The sequence below is a fragment of the Pholis gunnellus genome (genome assembly GCF_910591455.1).
Source record: "Pholis gunnellus genome assembly, chromosome: 16".
Taxonomy (NCBI): domain Eukaryota; kingdom Metazoa; phylum Chordata; class Actinopteri; order Perciformes; family Pholidae; genus Pholis; species Pholis gunnellus.
Window position 1 is genome coordinate 1,444,868 of NC_136543.1, and position 15,282 is coordinate 1,460,149.

The following is a 15,282-nucleotide window of genomic DNA, read 5'->3' on the forward strand; positions in this document are numbered from 1 at the left end:
ATGTTGAACTGGCAATAAAGCGATAGTAGTATCGTTCTTAGAATAAATTATAACCCTAAGAGAAAAATAACAGAAATAACTTGATGCTGTGGTTTGTTTTCCTCCTGTCCTCCCCAATTTTTTGATTCACCAGCCACCACTGATATGCACAGCAACTGCCCTCTACTAGTTGAAACCTTGCTATTGCAATTGAATTTTAGCAATTGAATTAGCTGATCTGGAGCCAGATATCGTATATGGAACCATCTTCTGTTTCCAACCAATGCCCCTCTCCCCCCTAGTGAGTAGCGCTAGCAATTAGCATAGCCTTATTGAAATGGATATTGCCTTTATGAATGGTCTAAGTTAAAAACAGTTAAGTTGTTCTACATATCAAAGTAACGTAAACCAAGCCCGGCAGTTCATGTCGTGCTTTTTTATGTTCTGTATCTGTAGCATGAAAACATGTTGGAATAAGTAAACTAAATTGCTAACTAGCCAGCCCTGAGTCAAATTAAACAATATCCATCTATATCCACCTGCTCCACTCTGAGCTGTTGAGCCTGATGCTTGGTCCCCACCTCTCTCTCTGTCTCTCTTTATCTCTCCTCTAATACATCCTATTGTATAAATAATTACACTGTAGACTATCATATCACTATTTTTAAGCAAGATTTTGAGGAATAGATTCTCAGGTAGTGTTGAAATACCTGAAATCAGGATTACTACATTATAATTTATTTTCTGAGCTTAGTGATCTCATGGAAACTAACTGCTGAACTTTGCCTGCAAGCTGTATGGGGAATGTTTCGTACCAGACACAGTCCAGTTCTGACTCTGTAATTAAATGCTGTTGTAGGGAATCAGACTCTGAATACAGACAGGTAATGGTAAATGGACTTGTGCTTGTACTTGTACAGCGCCTTTCTAGTCTTCTGACCACTCAAAACTCTTTAACACTACATGTCATCATTCACCCATTCACACCCATTCATATACTGATGACAGGGCTACCATGCAAGGTGCCACCTGCCCATCAGGACTATCTAACCATTCACATCCCTTCACACACCGCAGGAACACACTACTGTAGCAATTTGGGGTTAAGTGTCATCGACACACATCGACATGGACTGTGGAGCCGGGGCTCAAACCGCCGAACCGTCAGCAAAGTCATTTAAAACTGTTGCCCACACCAATATTCTTAGTAAATCTGCTTGGTAACAGAAACAAGTCTATTTCAACATGAAACAAGGTGCCTCAGCTGCATGACGTTCAATAATGGTGCCCATGTGTCTTTATTGTGACCTTGTTTATGTGGTTTTAAAGGGTCCAGGCTGGGAATCTGGTGCCGTTTAGCTGGTTGACAGTCTGATATGTAAACACACCTCCCAGTCTACACGGGGGTTGAAGCCCTCAGTGCTGTCTGATAGACTAAGAAGGCATGGTGGTGAGTAAATCAGCTAAAGTAAAAGTTAGAACATTATTAGTGATATAAGTCTGTGTAATCCTTCGGGGGCACACAGGAGAAAAACAAGATCAAAGTCAGCTGATTGGCTCGGAGTGTTAAAACTGCAAAATGGAATGGGTAGATCAAAGTGAAAACAACAGGGCACAGCTACAGTCACCCAGAACTGTAGACGCCAGCTTCTATGATCTCAGCCTGTCATAACATGTGATCGGTAGCATGCAGACACTAGAGCTAAGAGGGCTCATTTAATGATCAAAAGTATCCCAGCATACATTGCCATCAACCAGCAGTGATGACGAGGACGTAAGACAAACCTACAACTTTTATCATATGTTGTTCTACAACTGCTAATGTATTTTGATGAGTACTGTGAGACACCATTGAGGGTTTAAATGATCCATGTCCCTCTCTGTTATACTTGCACATTAAATCAACCTCAATGTGTTTACATCAGAGTGAGGCCTAAGAACGCTAACCACTACGTCTTTTTTCTGAGTCATTCCACATGTTCATTACACTGTTCTATATGCAGAAACCATTCCTCTCAACCTGGACTGAAATGCGACTCCTCTGGATACTCTAATTAAATGTCTTATTGCTTCAGTAGAAGCTGGGACAATAAAACATTTTTCCTGATTTCCTTCCTTCTTCTTTATGGAGTTTACTCCATAAACTGGAGTAAACTCATACAGCTTAATAGGAAGATAGATCTATTTTACCATTAACCCAGGGTTAATTTTTGCCCTGTATTAACTGTTCAGCTATATAGTGAGGGAGGTGTTCAAATTAATTAATTAAAATGAATGCACTTTGTTATCAAATGAAAAGACCTTTGAATATCATACAGATATTTGTTCATTCTGCTAGGAACTCACAACATTAGAACTATTGAATGAACACAAACAGGATGTCCTCTTTTCTTGATCAATTGAGTATAATGTACATTTCCACAGCTCTAATTCCAGTAGTACAATAACAGAGTCAATAGAGTCATCAATGTCAACACTTCCTCCAAAAAAAGTTTACATTGAAAACCCTCCAACAGCTCAAGGAGCCTAATCCTTCCCCTTCCTGGTAGGCTTTTAATGTGAAACGTCTGCAGGAAATATTGAGTTAGAAGTTTTACATAAGTCCCAAAAAGTGGAAGTGATTGGGGATATTTAGTGAATTTAAATATTATTTGTAATAACAGAGAAAGTGTTTTCAACAGAGTTGTAATTATCACATGATTATTTTGTTGTGTTGTTTGAATAAGGGCTGTGGAAATATCCATGATTCTTAATTTACCATGTGTTACAACAACAATTATGGCAAAGGTTTTTCTACAGCGACTTGAGTTTTTTACCTGGCCTTTATTGTTTGCTCATTGCAACCACCATTATCATCATTTACAGTATTATCATGTCAATATTATATGACGTTGCTCAATTTACTCTTTATACATAACTCTTTATTATGACAGTACCAGCCCAACTATCATAAAAAATCGTTGTATGTTCTTCTTTCCACTTATTCCTATTCTGGTCGTTATTGACCTTTTTCTGTCTGTGCTCACATATGTGATTTTGCTGGTGTTTTCATGTGTTGGGATCTGAAATACTGAGGTTTGGCTGTTAAAATCCACTAAAAATAGCTTTCTCTTCTTTTCTTTCTCTGGTCAGCTGTCAATCTCTCTTTCTCTCAATCTACCAATCATTCAACCACATTAGTCCTCTCAGCTGCCCTACTCTCCCCCCCTTACTTGTGTCTCCATCACACCATTTCACCGCAGCACCCCCAGCCATCACACCCAACTGCACTGTCTACAACATGGACCACCAGACCACATCAGAGGGAACAAGCTTCAATGTCGAACTATGAACTTTAACCTCCATGAGTATGGAGTTTGGCCTGAAGGAGAAGCCAGAAAATTCCCAAAAACCCTCCCAGTATTCCCCACAATCCCCTTTGCTCCACTAAAGATCAACCGTGCTGGACTAATGAAAAAAACTTTTTTGAAGAGAAAAAAATAAATAAAGTACAGCATTTGTAGATTTATTCCTCTCCAATTTGTCTGGAGAGTTTAAGAAAATGTTCAAGGGCATTTGGTCTTTTAATCTTGAGATTACTGGTACTTTATTTTTCTACAGCTTTTCTTAAATCACAATTGGTTCGATAAATTGGAGGTCAAGTGTTTTTTAACCGTGTGTTCCAAGCAGCATTATAAAGGGATTGTGGGTGATTTTTCTTGGCATTGTACTCATCGGGACTCGAGGGTCACTCTCAAATTTAACCGTAAGTTTGGTATCATTTCTTGTATAGTAAATATTTTATTTTCCCTCTCAATGCGAAAAAAATATTTTTTCAATTTCTGTATAAAAAAGATTCATTTTATCAAACCACATGGGCCATTACTCCTATCATCTTATTTAGAGTTCTGACTTAATCATTTGTTGGGTGATCTTTTGATTGTTTTAGTTGTTGTTGTTGTTGTGCTTGTTTATCAGGACCAAGGAGACAACAGTGTATTGAAATGACCTTTATTTATTCCCACATCTGTCTTCTTTTTGAATGTTTATGTTTTAGATGTACTCAGCTCAGTTGTTTGTAACTTCATGATTTTGTATTGAGAGCTTTCCAGTTATCAGATAGTTCTGGTCATTTCTACAGAGCTTGACATTAGTATCAACAGTATTTCTGCATATGTCTAACATTTCTACTTTTCTACCATATGGGCAGTGTGTACTCATCCAGAGAGAGGGAATTCAAATGAAAGTGACCTTAAACATGACAGATTACATTAGATTACTGTCTGCTTGATGGGTATTGAAGCAGTTGAAAAATGAAGAGACAACACAGGATGATAGTGGCCTCAACTCAAGTCTTTACATTCACATTTGTTATTGATCCCAATTAAAGCAATACTCCAATTATTGAAACTGCCATGTCAACACATTAACTTTTTAATGTTTTCTGGATAAAGCTGTAAATTACACTCATTAATTACACCAATTCTTAAGATATAGTGAGTGAATATGAGGTGTCTGCACAAAGCTGAAAGGAGGATTTCAGTTTAAAACACATGTTTCCACTTTTGCTTGTTATGATTAAACATTTTAAATGAATAAATTGATGACGTCTGGGAACACAATAACATCACTATGAGAAAGGTTGATGGGTCGAGGAACATGAGCAGTCAGACAGATTGTAAAAAAGCCAACACTTAACTCAAGATATGTCTCTGTTTGCACACTTCATTGCTTTTTATTGGATGGTACTGATGTTTCAAACAATTCACCAATTATTTACTAGATAAAATAGAAATTCTAATGACATAACCTGATTTAGTAAAAGACAACTTAGAAATGGATTTCTGAAAAGTTTGTGCAACCCTATCCTGGTGAATGTTAAGGAATGGCCAACACCATTGAAATATGACACCAGTTAAAATAAATTACATTTTTAACAGCCTTTCCTAAAATACATTATCCATCATGGTTGGAGAGTTTTGTGTTTGTTTGTTGCATATTGGCTCTGAAAAGTTGTAATCATAGTGGTCATTTTGATCAAACTAAACTCAAGAATTAGCTCAGAACTAAAGGCTTTCAGTGTTGTTGAAACTGTTGGCTGCTGGTTATTTGTTTACTCATTTACAGTGCTATATGATAGGAATGAGTGTGACCCAAAACACAGACACAATTAAGAGATTTTAAGGGACATATAAAACATTATCATCTGCATAAAAATATTAATAAGAATATGGAGTGGCTGAGATGATTTGTATGACATGGGAAACAAGGAAGACCAATAATATATTCTTGTGGGTCACCTACAATAACTGTAGCACTTGATTTGGAGACATTCAACACAACAAATATTTTAAGGTACTTTTCATCTGAACCTAAAATTGCTCAGCCCTGTCTTATGCTTTCAATAGTGTAACACAATGTAGATAATTGACCCGGACATTACAGTTTATTACAATGAATGTAGCTGGCATACCATACATGATTATCTTCAAACTATTACTGTAACATGGTTAGTCTTAATATTGGCATATTGAGTTCATGCAAACACACTGTAACATTACATTGTTGATATTAAAACAATATGTAACCTCCTGCTCAGTACACACTGCCCATTTTAAATCAAACACTATTTAGTATGGCATATGAAGTTTATACTTTGTTGATTTTTTAACATGATGCTTTTTTAGAACACAATATTCTGTACAGCCGAACATGTTGTTCTTTCACTGTGCTGTAGTCTTCATCATGGCACTCCCTTTCTCGTTGGAAACAAGCAAATCAACATTTCTAAGTTCTTTCTTAATTGTGAACCTCACTTTACCATCACAGGACGACGTAATAAAAGAGCACCATGCACAGAATAAACACAAATGTATCCATTGTATTTGATTAAATTCTGTCTCTAGTCCTGATTATGATATCACTGTTTACATTTGTCTTATGAAGATAGATAGTTAGATAGTTTTCAAAAAATAAAAAAAGAGATTGCAATAATTAGCAAAATTTGAAGCACCTTTTACACTAAAATTCAAGAGCTTAAAATCATGAATCCACTTGGGACACTGGGATCCAAATGAAGAAGATAAAAAAGAAAATCCACAAATACTGTTTCATGACATTTAAAAATCGAAACCCCAGCCCTCATTATTTTGTATTATCTACCTACATTAACTTCCTTTCTTTTCTCAATGTTTTCTTATTTCAGTATTTGGTAATATGGAACTCACTCGGTACTATTGAATAGTTTTTACACCACAAACTTGGCATCACGAACAGGATCCCTTGAAAGATTGTCGGGAACCAACTGCGGACGGGGACTGCTCATCCAGAAGGCTTCTCCTTCTGCCTCTGTACCTCAAAAGGAGCGATCCGTGGTTCCTGATCATCTTCACTGGGATCCGAAAGGGCCTGATTGAGTCCAGATAGACTTCTAAACATCCGGTGAGATACTGAAATTTGGAAAATTGACTCTGAAAGATTTTTTCTTTTTTTTTCTTTGTTAGTCAAATTGGGATTTGGAAGTGTACTGAGTGGATTGCTTTGTGGATATTTGTTGGCCTCGTTTCATAAAATGCTGTTCATGAAGTTTGGGTCATATGGTTTTCGAAGAATATTACTGAGTAAAGGAGGACGGGAAAACAAGGGTAAGTGTTTGATAGTCACGTTTAATACCTTAAAGGTTGAATATCTTACAGGTAGACGTTAAACATTGAAGTCCTTTAACCTAAGACGAAGAATCCGTAAGGACACTGGAAAAGAAAAGATTAGACTTTGACTTTGAATCTGTAAAGATAAATCTGTTAAAGTAAAGGCTTGACTTTGATTGTGCCATAAACAAATCCAAAGACTGTGTTTAAAGAATAAGTGTACACTGACTGTGGCTCAAAATGGGTGCACAGGGAAGTCAGGTTCCTCTGCCTGATGGGCCTAATGTAATTTTCATGAAGAACAAGTATGATGAGATATGTTGTCAGCATCTTAAGAAATGGGTTGATGTATGTGGGTTTCCTCAAGGAGGATCATTTAGCATAAATCAGATACAAAAGTTACGGACGGAATTAGAGAAAATGGAGGGTGAAATCAGGAAGAAAAATAAAATAAAGGTCAAACAGCCGCACGTTAGTGCTGACGTACTTGTAGGCCAGCTAGCAGCTCTGACACGTCAAAGAATACGCCCAACATGTCAAACTAAAGATCTGATCGGTTGAAGACTATGACAATCAACAATATCGTCCCCATTCACTTAAACTGCACATGGATTCACTTGTAACTCTGAAGGCCTCCGGGCAGGTTTTTTTACTTAGAGACAGCATAGGGGCAAAATCTGATTGGATAAAAGCTCTACTTAAAACAAGCTCTACTGTGCTGGAAGCAGAGCAACTGAGGAAGACAGTAGCTGTGCAATGAGATAATAAGCTAATGGGAAAAATATTTAGAATAAATGTAGTGTATTTATGAAAAGTAATTAAATAAAAAAATAGCCATAACTTTGGGATTCTGTCAGTGTCTAGGCCAGCAGAAAAGACCTTGCTGGCCCTGACGGCCCACGGTGCGTAAGTGACTGCATCAATGGCCGAATAAAGTGAAATAACGTTACCTCCACGTCCGCCTCATCAATACAATAAACACATTTTCTCTTCAAGATTCAAATGTTACTTACCTAAGCACTACATTTCCAAAGACTCAGAAATAGTTTCCTGTCTCACAGTCCAGCAGTGCAATGAATTATTGGTGCTTAACAGTGTCGTTATTAGAAATTGTCACGGTTTTGGGGTTTGTTTAGTTGTTGTTCTGTTTTATTTTGAATTTCGCCTCGTGTTCACTTCACTTCCTGCTTGTATATCTCTTCCCGCCTGTGTGATTGTCTGCCCCACCCCTGATTGAATCCTCCTGCGTCTACTCACCTGAACCTCCCAGTGTATTTAAACCCCTGTCTCAGTGTCAGTTCGTCTGTTGTGTTACCTGGTCTGCTGTGCTCTGTTCTGCCCTGATATGATCATTGATGGTAAGTTCCCTGTGTTGCTCCTTGTCCTATTCAGTAGTGATGGTGAAATGAAGCTTCATGAAGCATTGAACCTTTCCATCCAATTGGTTCACTCATGGGCCGAAGCTTCATGGTGCTTCATTTGCTCTACTGCGCCATCAAGTGGACAATAAATGTAAAACAGGCAGAGTGATTATAATGACACCATGGCTTTGGTGTGTGAAGCTTTGAATTGAATTGAATGAATGATGTTTGTGATGCTCGAATAGTTTGCAAACAAACGCTCAATAAAGTCCGAAGTCCACAAAATGTGAGGGGGGATCCATTGCATTTCGCTGCCCCTTATATTTCGAATCGCACGCCAAACCCGCGAACCATTTCCTGAATCAGTCACATGGTACGGCCGGCTCGCGAGGCTTCGAACATCACCACATACGTTATCAACACAAGCCTCGATACGTGATTCACAAAATCTTCCTGGATTACTCGACACACGCTTCGAAGCTTCGACACGGAAGAACACATCACTACTGTTCAGCTCTGCTCTGTGTTATGTCAAGTATGTTTCCCCTTATGATTGTTTTTTTATATCCTTATCCCGTTTTGAGTTTTCCCCATTCCTTGTTTTTTCTCTTTTTTTGTTACACGTTTGTTGGACTTTTTTGCTCTGCAGGTTTTGCTTTGGACATTTTCTGGTTTTCTTATTAAATCCCCATAATCAATCCTTCTGCTCCTGTGTCTCTCTGCACTTGGGTCCATCCCCTACCAGTTCCCACAACCCTGACAGAAATGCCTCATGGTAATCTTGAGAAAAAATAACCCAAACTGTAGTCAATTAATCAAACTTTTATTTTGTTTTGCACATCTATTGTGAAGTCCGCAGATAAAATGTAAAGGAACAAAACATGAAATGCTCTCCAGTAGGACAGAGACTTCAGCCACCAGCAGAGCTACGAGTGAGAACAACAACGAAACCGAGGGAACGAGTGAGAGACGTGTTGACCCCATTTATGGACCCATAATCTAGTAAACTTTTATTTGTAAGTGTTGATTTTAAAGTACATTTTATGTGAGAGAGAGAGAGATAGAGCAAGACCCGCAGCGCTGTAACTAACGTTAAGTCTGAAAATAAAACTTTCCACGAAATGTGTCTGTTTGAGTTCATAGAGGAAGATTTTAGAGAAGATCTTAAGTATCAAACACGACCTTTCATTATTAAAGACTACTTTATTACTCTGTCGTATTTTTTTTTTAACTAAGCAACCATTCTACTTCCTGTTTACATCGACACCCACCCGCATGCCCAGTGTACGTGAATAGTCACGTGATATTCGTTTTCAGGCGTTTTAGTCTGGACGGAGATCAATTCTAAAATGATGCTGAAACGCCGTGTGGACGGAGATCATTTTTGTTTTAAAACGAAGTTCAACTCCCTGAAACTGGATGAGTTTTATGCTTCACTAAGCAAAGTTAAGTTTCCAAACATCAGGAGGGTGGCACAGAGGATGCTGGTGTTGTTTGGCTCTACCTACGTGTGTGAGCAGACGTTCAGCGTGATGAACATCAACAAATCACAGCACAGATCCCAGTTAACTGATGAACACCTCACATCTGTCCTGAGAATTGCCGCAACCAAACTGACACCAAACTTTGATGCACTGGCAAAAAAGGGTGACCAACAACACTGTTCCCACTGAAATTAAATGTAAGTTTTCTTTACTTTTTAGGTGATGGCTTATACTTGTAATTTATATTAGTTCACACAAACACTCTCCATCCATCGTTTGACCATTTAGACCTGTCCGGTTTACAAAACAAACACAACTGCAATCTACAGATTTTAGTTACTTTAATTTCAAGTCGATTAGCAGAGCATTAACAGCCTGGAAATGATGAGTTTCTCAACTCGTCTATTTTTTACAGAGTACATTACTGCCATCGAAGTAAAGGATCTGAATACTTCTTGCACTACTGTACTTCTATCTAATTCAATTTGAATGATCATGCAGTATACCGTCATGAAAAGACTGGGTATATCTGCACCATCTACACCATATTTAAGATAAAAAATGAGCAGCCAACACCCAGGCACAATGTTGATTATTTGAACCATGGCTAGACCTTCATTCTTGCAGCTCAAATTGTATACACCGGCTAACACACACGTCATGCAATTCTCTATAATTCTGAGCATGTTGTTCAAATCATGGACTTCCTCCACTGGTGGTGTGTCAGGCTCTGCTTACATCATGAGATCTGCCATGCCAGAGTTTTTTTTGCTACTGATAAAAATAAATACTGCAAATGCTGCATTATTGAAGCAGTGATGCAAAGCTGACAATCTGTTCCACTGCACTGCCAATGGGCTGAGAGGAAATAAAACACCAGGCAGCGCACACACACACACACACACACACACACACACACACACACAGGGCAAAAAGCTGTGTGATAATTAAATGAAAGCAGTGAGTTGAGGATTACATGCACAGCATTTAGCTACTCTACATTCTGACATTCAGTGTAGTCAGAAGCCGCTCTGCAGAGGGCCGGAGGTGTGTCACAGCTCTCACTATATCTTTTCTACCAGCTGCAGCTTTATATGGCAGTAAACAGGCCAAATGTGACCGCTTCATATCTGGTCCTGCTGAGGCAAAATAAGCAGGAAAGTGGAGGGATTATTGGTACTGTGGGACATATGGATGGAAAGAAATGAGTGACGAATGGAAGAGCTCTTACTGAAATAAACATAAACCAATACTCCTTAATGTTCTCTGTTGTTTTCGCCACTTTGGGAAAATGGGATTGAATTGCCAGGAATCTAAGTCTATGTTCTGTGTTGTAGGCTGAGAGACAAAGGATAAGAGAGATGGAAACAAATCTAAGATACCAGCATGTGTGGAGGAATTTTAAGTAATGAACACCACATTAACTTCAGTCAACAATTCAGCTGGCATGAGCAGAACTTGGGTGGAGGCCAGTTGAGGGAGAGAGAGCCAAGGTCATGAGTCAAAATTAGAAGTAAAACAATGTTTTTCAAAAGGAAGAAGCTAATTGGTAAACTTCGAATGGAAATTTGAAAAGAAAAAATGATTGTCTTGTCTAACGCTTAATTCAACTTCGGCCAAGTTAACCAAGTTGTCTGGAAAGAACTTAAGCCATGCCGCACATGGATGTTGTCTGATGTAAGGTGGTGTTCTTGGGTTGGAGACAGACAGACAGACAGACAGACAGACAGACAGACAGACAGACAGACAGACAGACAGACAGACAGCAAGGATTGCAGATAGAATGTGTGGGCCAGGTGAGTAAACTCATTTTTTCACAATAAACTCCACTTTGTCTCAGTTCTTTTTTTTACGACATAGTTTGCGTTATCGTTACTATCAGTAACAATAACATTGTACTCATTTAGTTAATAACCTGGGAACATGCTGACAGGAAGAGTAAGAGAGTAAGTCAAACGTTCAATGCCGTCTCTTAAAAATTGTATTCAAATATTACTAAATAGTTTGAACAAGTACAGTAGGCGACAACAACAAAATTTCTTCTTGGATCACGTTCACTGGCAGCACGTGTTCCAGTCCAGGGCTTTATACAGCATAGTTGAAGTGTATGGTTCCAGATGCTGGACTTTGACATCAGAGGCTGGGTTTTTTCAATTAAGAGCAGCCACAGTGAGCTGTCCTTTCATTGTGACCTGCTGTTGAGTGAAAAACTACTTGAGCCCTGCACAGCAAGAAATCCGATCATGCCTGTGATTATTGTTCACTGACTCCTTTATAAAGATATTGTTTGGCTGCAATGCATAGTAAACAAAGACACCAATTGCAATTTCAGTCATTTTGATCTGATCATACTGTATTCCATCACTTTTCCTTATCCAGATATCCAATACAGAATCCATGTTAATACCAGACAATGAACATGCTGTTTGCTTCAACAAACACTGTGTTGTGAACACTTTAGTTAATAGCAATAGCTCCAGCCCTTCATAATGTATTAACTTGTCTTACGCTGTCTTTTCTTAGCCAGGAATACTGTGCCGGCAGTTCTGTCTGTCAAGCAGCTTTACGTATGGATAAATTAGTATAAAGCAGATGACCAGCAAACCTTCAAATTTGCTAAATCTAAATTAAATGTTCCAATGCAATCTAAGGCATGTTCACAGAGTCTTAGTATACTGTGTACAGACTATTGGCAGTTGTACAGGCTGTACCACATCATTTCACTATGTCCTGTATCCTGTCATGCCTTGCGGCACCAATTCCAGCTCTATCCCACAGTCAAGTTCTTAAAGCTACTTTGTCCTTCAGTCTGGATTACAAAGGATGGTGAGAAGGGGATGTTTTATGCAAAATGGACTTTACTGTTTGAACGATAACAAGAGTCAATGGCTCTCTACATGAACGCCTCTCAGAGTGCAGCTCACAGCAAGAGCTCAATGCTACTCCAATGTTGTGTCCTGTGACAAAGCCAGACAACAGGGGGGGTTTGGTTAATGATACACAAGAGACGAGGAGCCATGAAGATGGTGGGCTTCATTTATTCCAGACCAGCGCTGTGACAGTGCTCAGTCACAGAGGAGCTGTGGAAAGCACCAGGAACATATGTCCTGTACAACTCAGTACATAACTGGAGACACCATGACATTGTGATATAATTCCAAGCTAATGGGAAAAGCTTAAAGAGCTTAGCTTATTTTCCAGTAGGCCTGGCTATATATGATCCACACCTTATATATGTAATATATATAATACTTCATTTACAAATGGGGAATCCATCATTTATAAAGTATGAAAACACAATAATGAAACACATGATAGACGAGCTTATTAATCAAGAAATGAAGCTAGCGTAAATTCATGCAAGACACGGAAGTTATACGCCCCAGCTGTAACCAGCTGACAGCCAGCCGATTGAATCATAGCTTCCGATCGGCCACGCACCAATCACAGCCCACTCTCACTTCACAGAGGTTTATTTAAATATAGCTTCCTGCTCACTGATTCATTCTACATCTACGCTGCTACAGACCACACTGCTGGCGAAGCTTCGCCTCCTCCACCCCAGCCTCCACCTCTTTGTTAGTTCATCTTCTGGCAAATGTTTGAAATGTATTTAAAAAATGTACCTCTGTCCTGTAAACCCAGGGGGGTTATTGCTCGTGCTCCCGGTCTTAGCTCAGTAGCTGCTGGCTAATCCGGGGAGCATTCAAAGAGCGGAGCCATTATCGCCAAGTTTAACTGTATTCCATTTGTTGCAATAAATGGTTAAAATCTATAACGAGAGTGTTCCTGACTGAATAAAACATTTATAACAGTTGTTATGAATTGCATACTAATGAATGTTAATGTAGGAACAATGCTTTATTAAGGATGAATTAAGTGTTTAGTCATACTTAACTAATGCTTCATAGTGTGTAGTTATTATAAAGTGTTACCGAATCTGCTCATGGCAGTGTTCAGGAAGCTATAATACTGGTCGTGCTGACTGGTGTAAGTTGTCAAGTGAGGACAGTAGGGGTGACGGCAGGACAGAGCAACCATCATGCTCAATCACAGAGACAAACAGCAGAGCTCCAGGGAATATGTCACTCCGAATCACAGCACAGGACAGCAGCAGCCAGCGGGAAGGAGTAGCAGAGAAGATGAGAGAGAGCGAGGGAGGAAATGTAGACAAGGACACAGTGTTAGAGGGAGGAGAGGAAACAAGGGAGCCTGTGTTTGAAAGACATCAGAACAGATAACTGTGACAGGAGGGGTACAGGAACGGTCTATGGTCACAACAACACTATGGACACAAAATGTCTTTAAGGCTTTGTATGAAGGACTTACTGGAATTTTGCATGGACAGTTACAGCAACTGAATGTTAACAATGTGGTCACATTTTCTGGGGGCAGGGCTGTATTACTATCCAGGCAAAGTGGGCAACAGCCCCAGCCCCGAGACCTCTACCTTATGGGGCTCTGACCTCTGACAACACCAGGCGTCAGATGTATAAATAATGACAAACACATAAAAAAACATGCATAATGCATTCCGCAAGTATAAACTGGTGTTCATAAAAGACGAATGTGCCGGGTAAATGAGCACCCCATGCAGACTTCAGGACAGGTCACAAAGTTGTCTTGAGCCACCTGTTGGTAAAATGATATGGTGGAGAAGAAACATAAGGTGAGACATGTAACCTTATAATAAAAGACTGTTTTACGTTGTTTCCAATTTCACTGACTGTTAAATTTTTTTTTTTTATGAACTACTTTTTAATTCTGTATTTTCTCCATTTTCTATTTACATTTGAGCCATCATTTCCCAATCGTAATACTCTATTCATTTGACCTCAAGCCCTTAAAGTCTGTTTATGAGCGCTATCATTGATCATCTGAAGTTCTGAGGTTTAAAATGATGATTGTGATGATGGTCCACAGGCATATTAACAATATTTTTTAGTAACTCAAAATGTTTATTAAATAAAAATGGTAGTTTTATTGAACCACATTGTTTTCTAATTCCTATAAATTGTACATGTTGCACAGGCACATTGCAAATCATCCATAAACACAGTATATTCTGTCCTTCTGTTCAACTGCCCAGCTACTTTTGTTAACTTGTGCCCAACATGTGGAAAAATAATTTCATGTTTTTGAACATTTACTGTTACAGTGCATCTTTTCTTCTCATATATTAGGCTAGAGCCCTAATAATTAGAGCATAATATGTTGCCTGTTGTAATTGAGTTGAGATATCCTTCATTATGGAGCTGACATTCAGCATCATTGTGTTCAAATAAGTGTTAACCGCTCTCTGGTTTTGTGCACTTTATGACGTGCATACGTGATTTATGAATTGTTGGCACTGACAGAATCCTCAGTGTTAAACGTTGTGAGGACATCAATTTCTTCAGGGACAGCATTGTGTTCTCCAGTGCATCCCACATATGGTCAGTCTTCATCAAAACAATCTTTTAATAAGCTTATTTTCATCAAACATTCCCAAAACATGCTGCTGCCTTGTTACAGTCAGACAGGGCAGGTGTATAGAGGTTTTGCTGGGTGTTTCCATTACACCACTGTTAGTGTCTCGATTAGCCCTGTGAGACTCCGTGCCTCAGGCTCAACTGGATGCCCAACAACATTCAGATAGATTACTGGACATTTTGCCTGGGGCCTTTCTGATAGAGGATTGCTGACACAAATACCCTCAAAATCATGAACCATGGTAGTTGGCAATTTGTATTCAGTAGTGACCAGATCTGCTGCGTTGTGGTTTATCACACCAAACCTGTATTTGTGAGATAAAGTTCTGGTTTTAGGGGAGTTACAGTCACTGATGCCAAG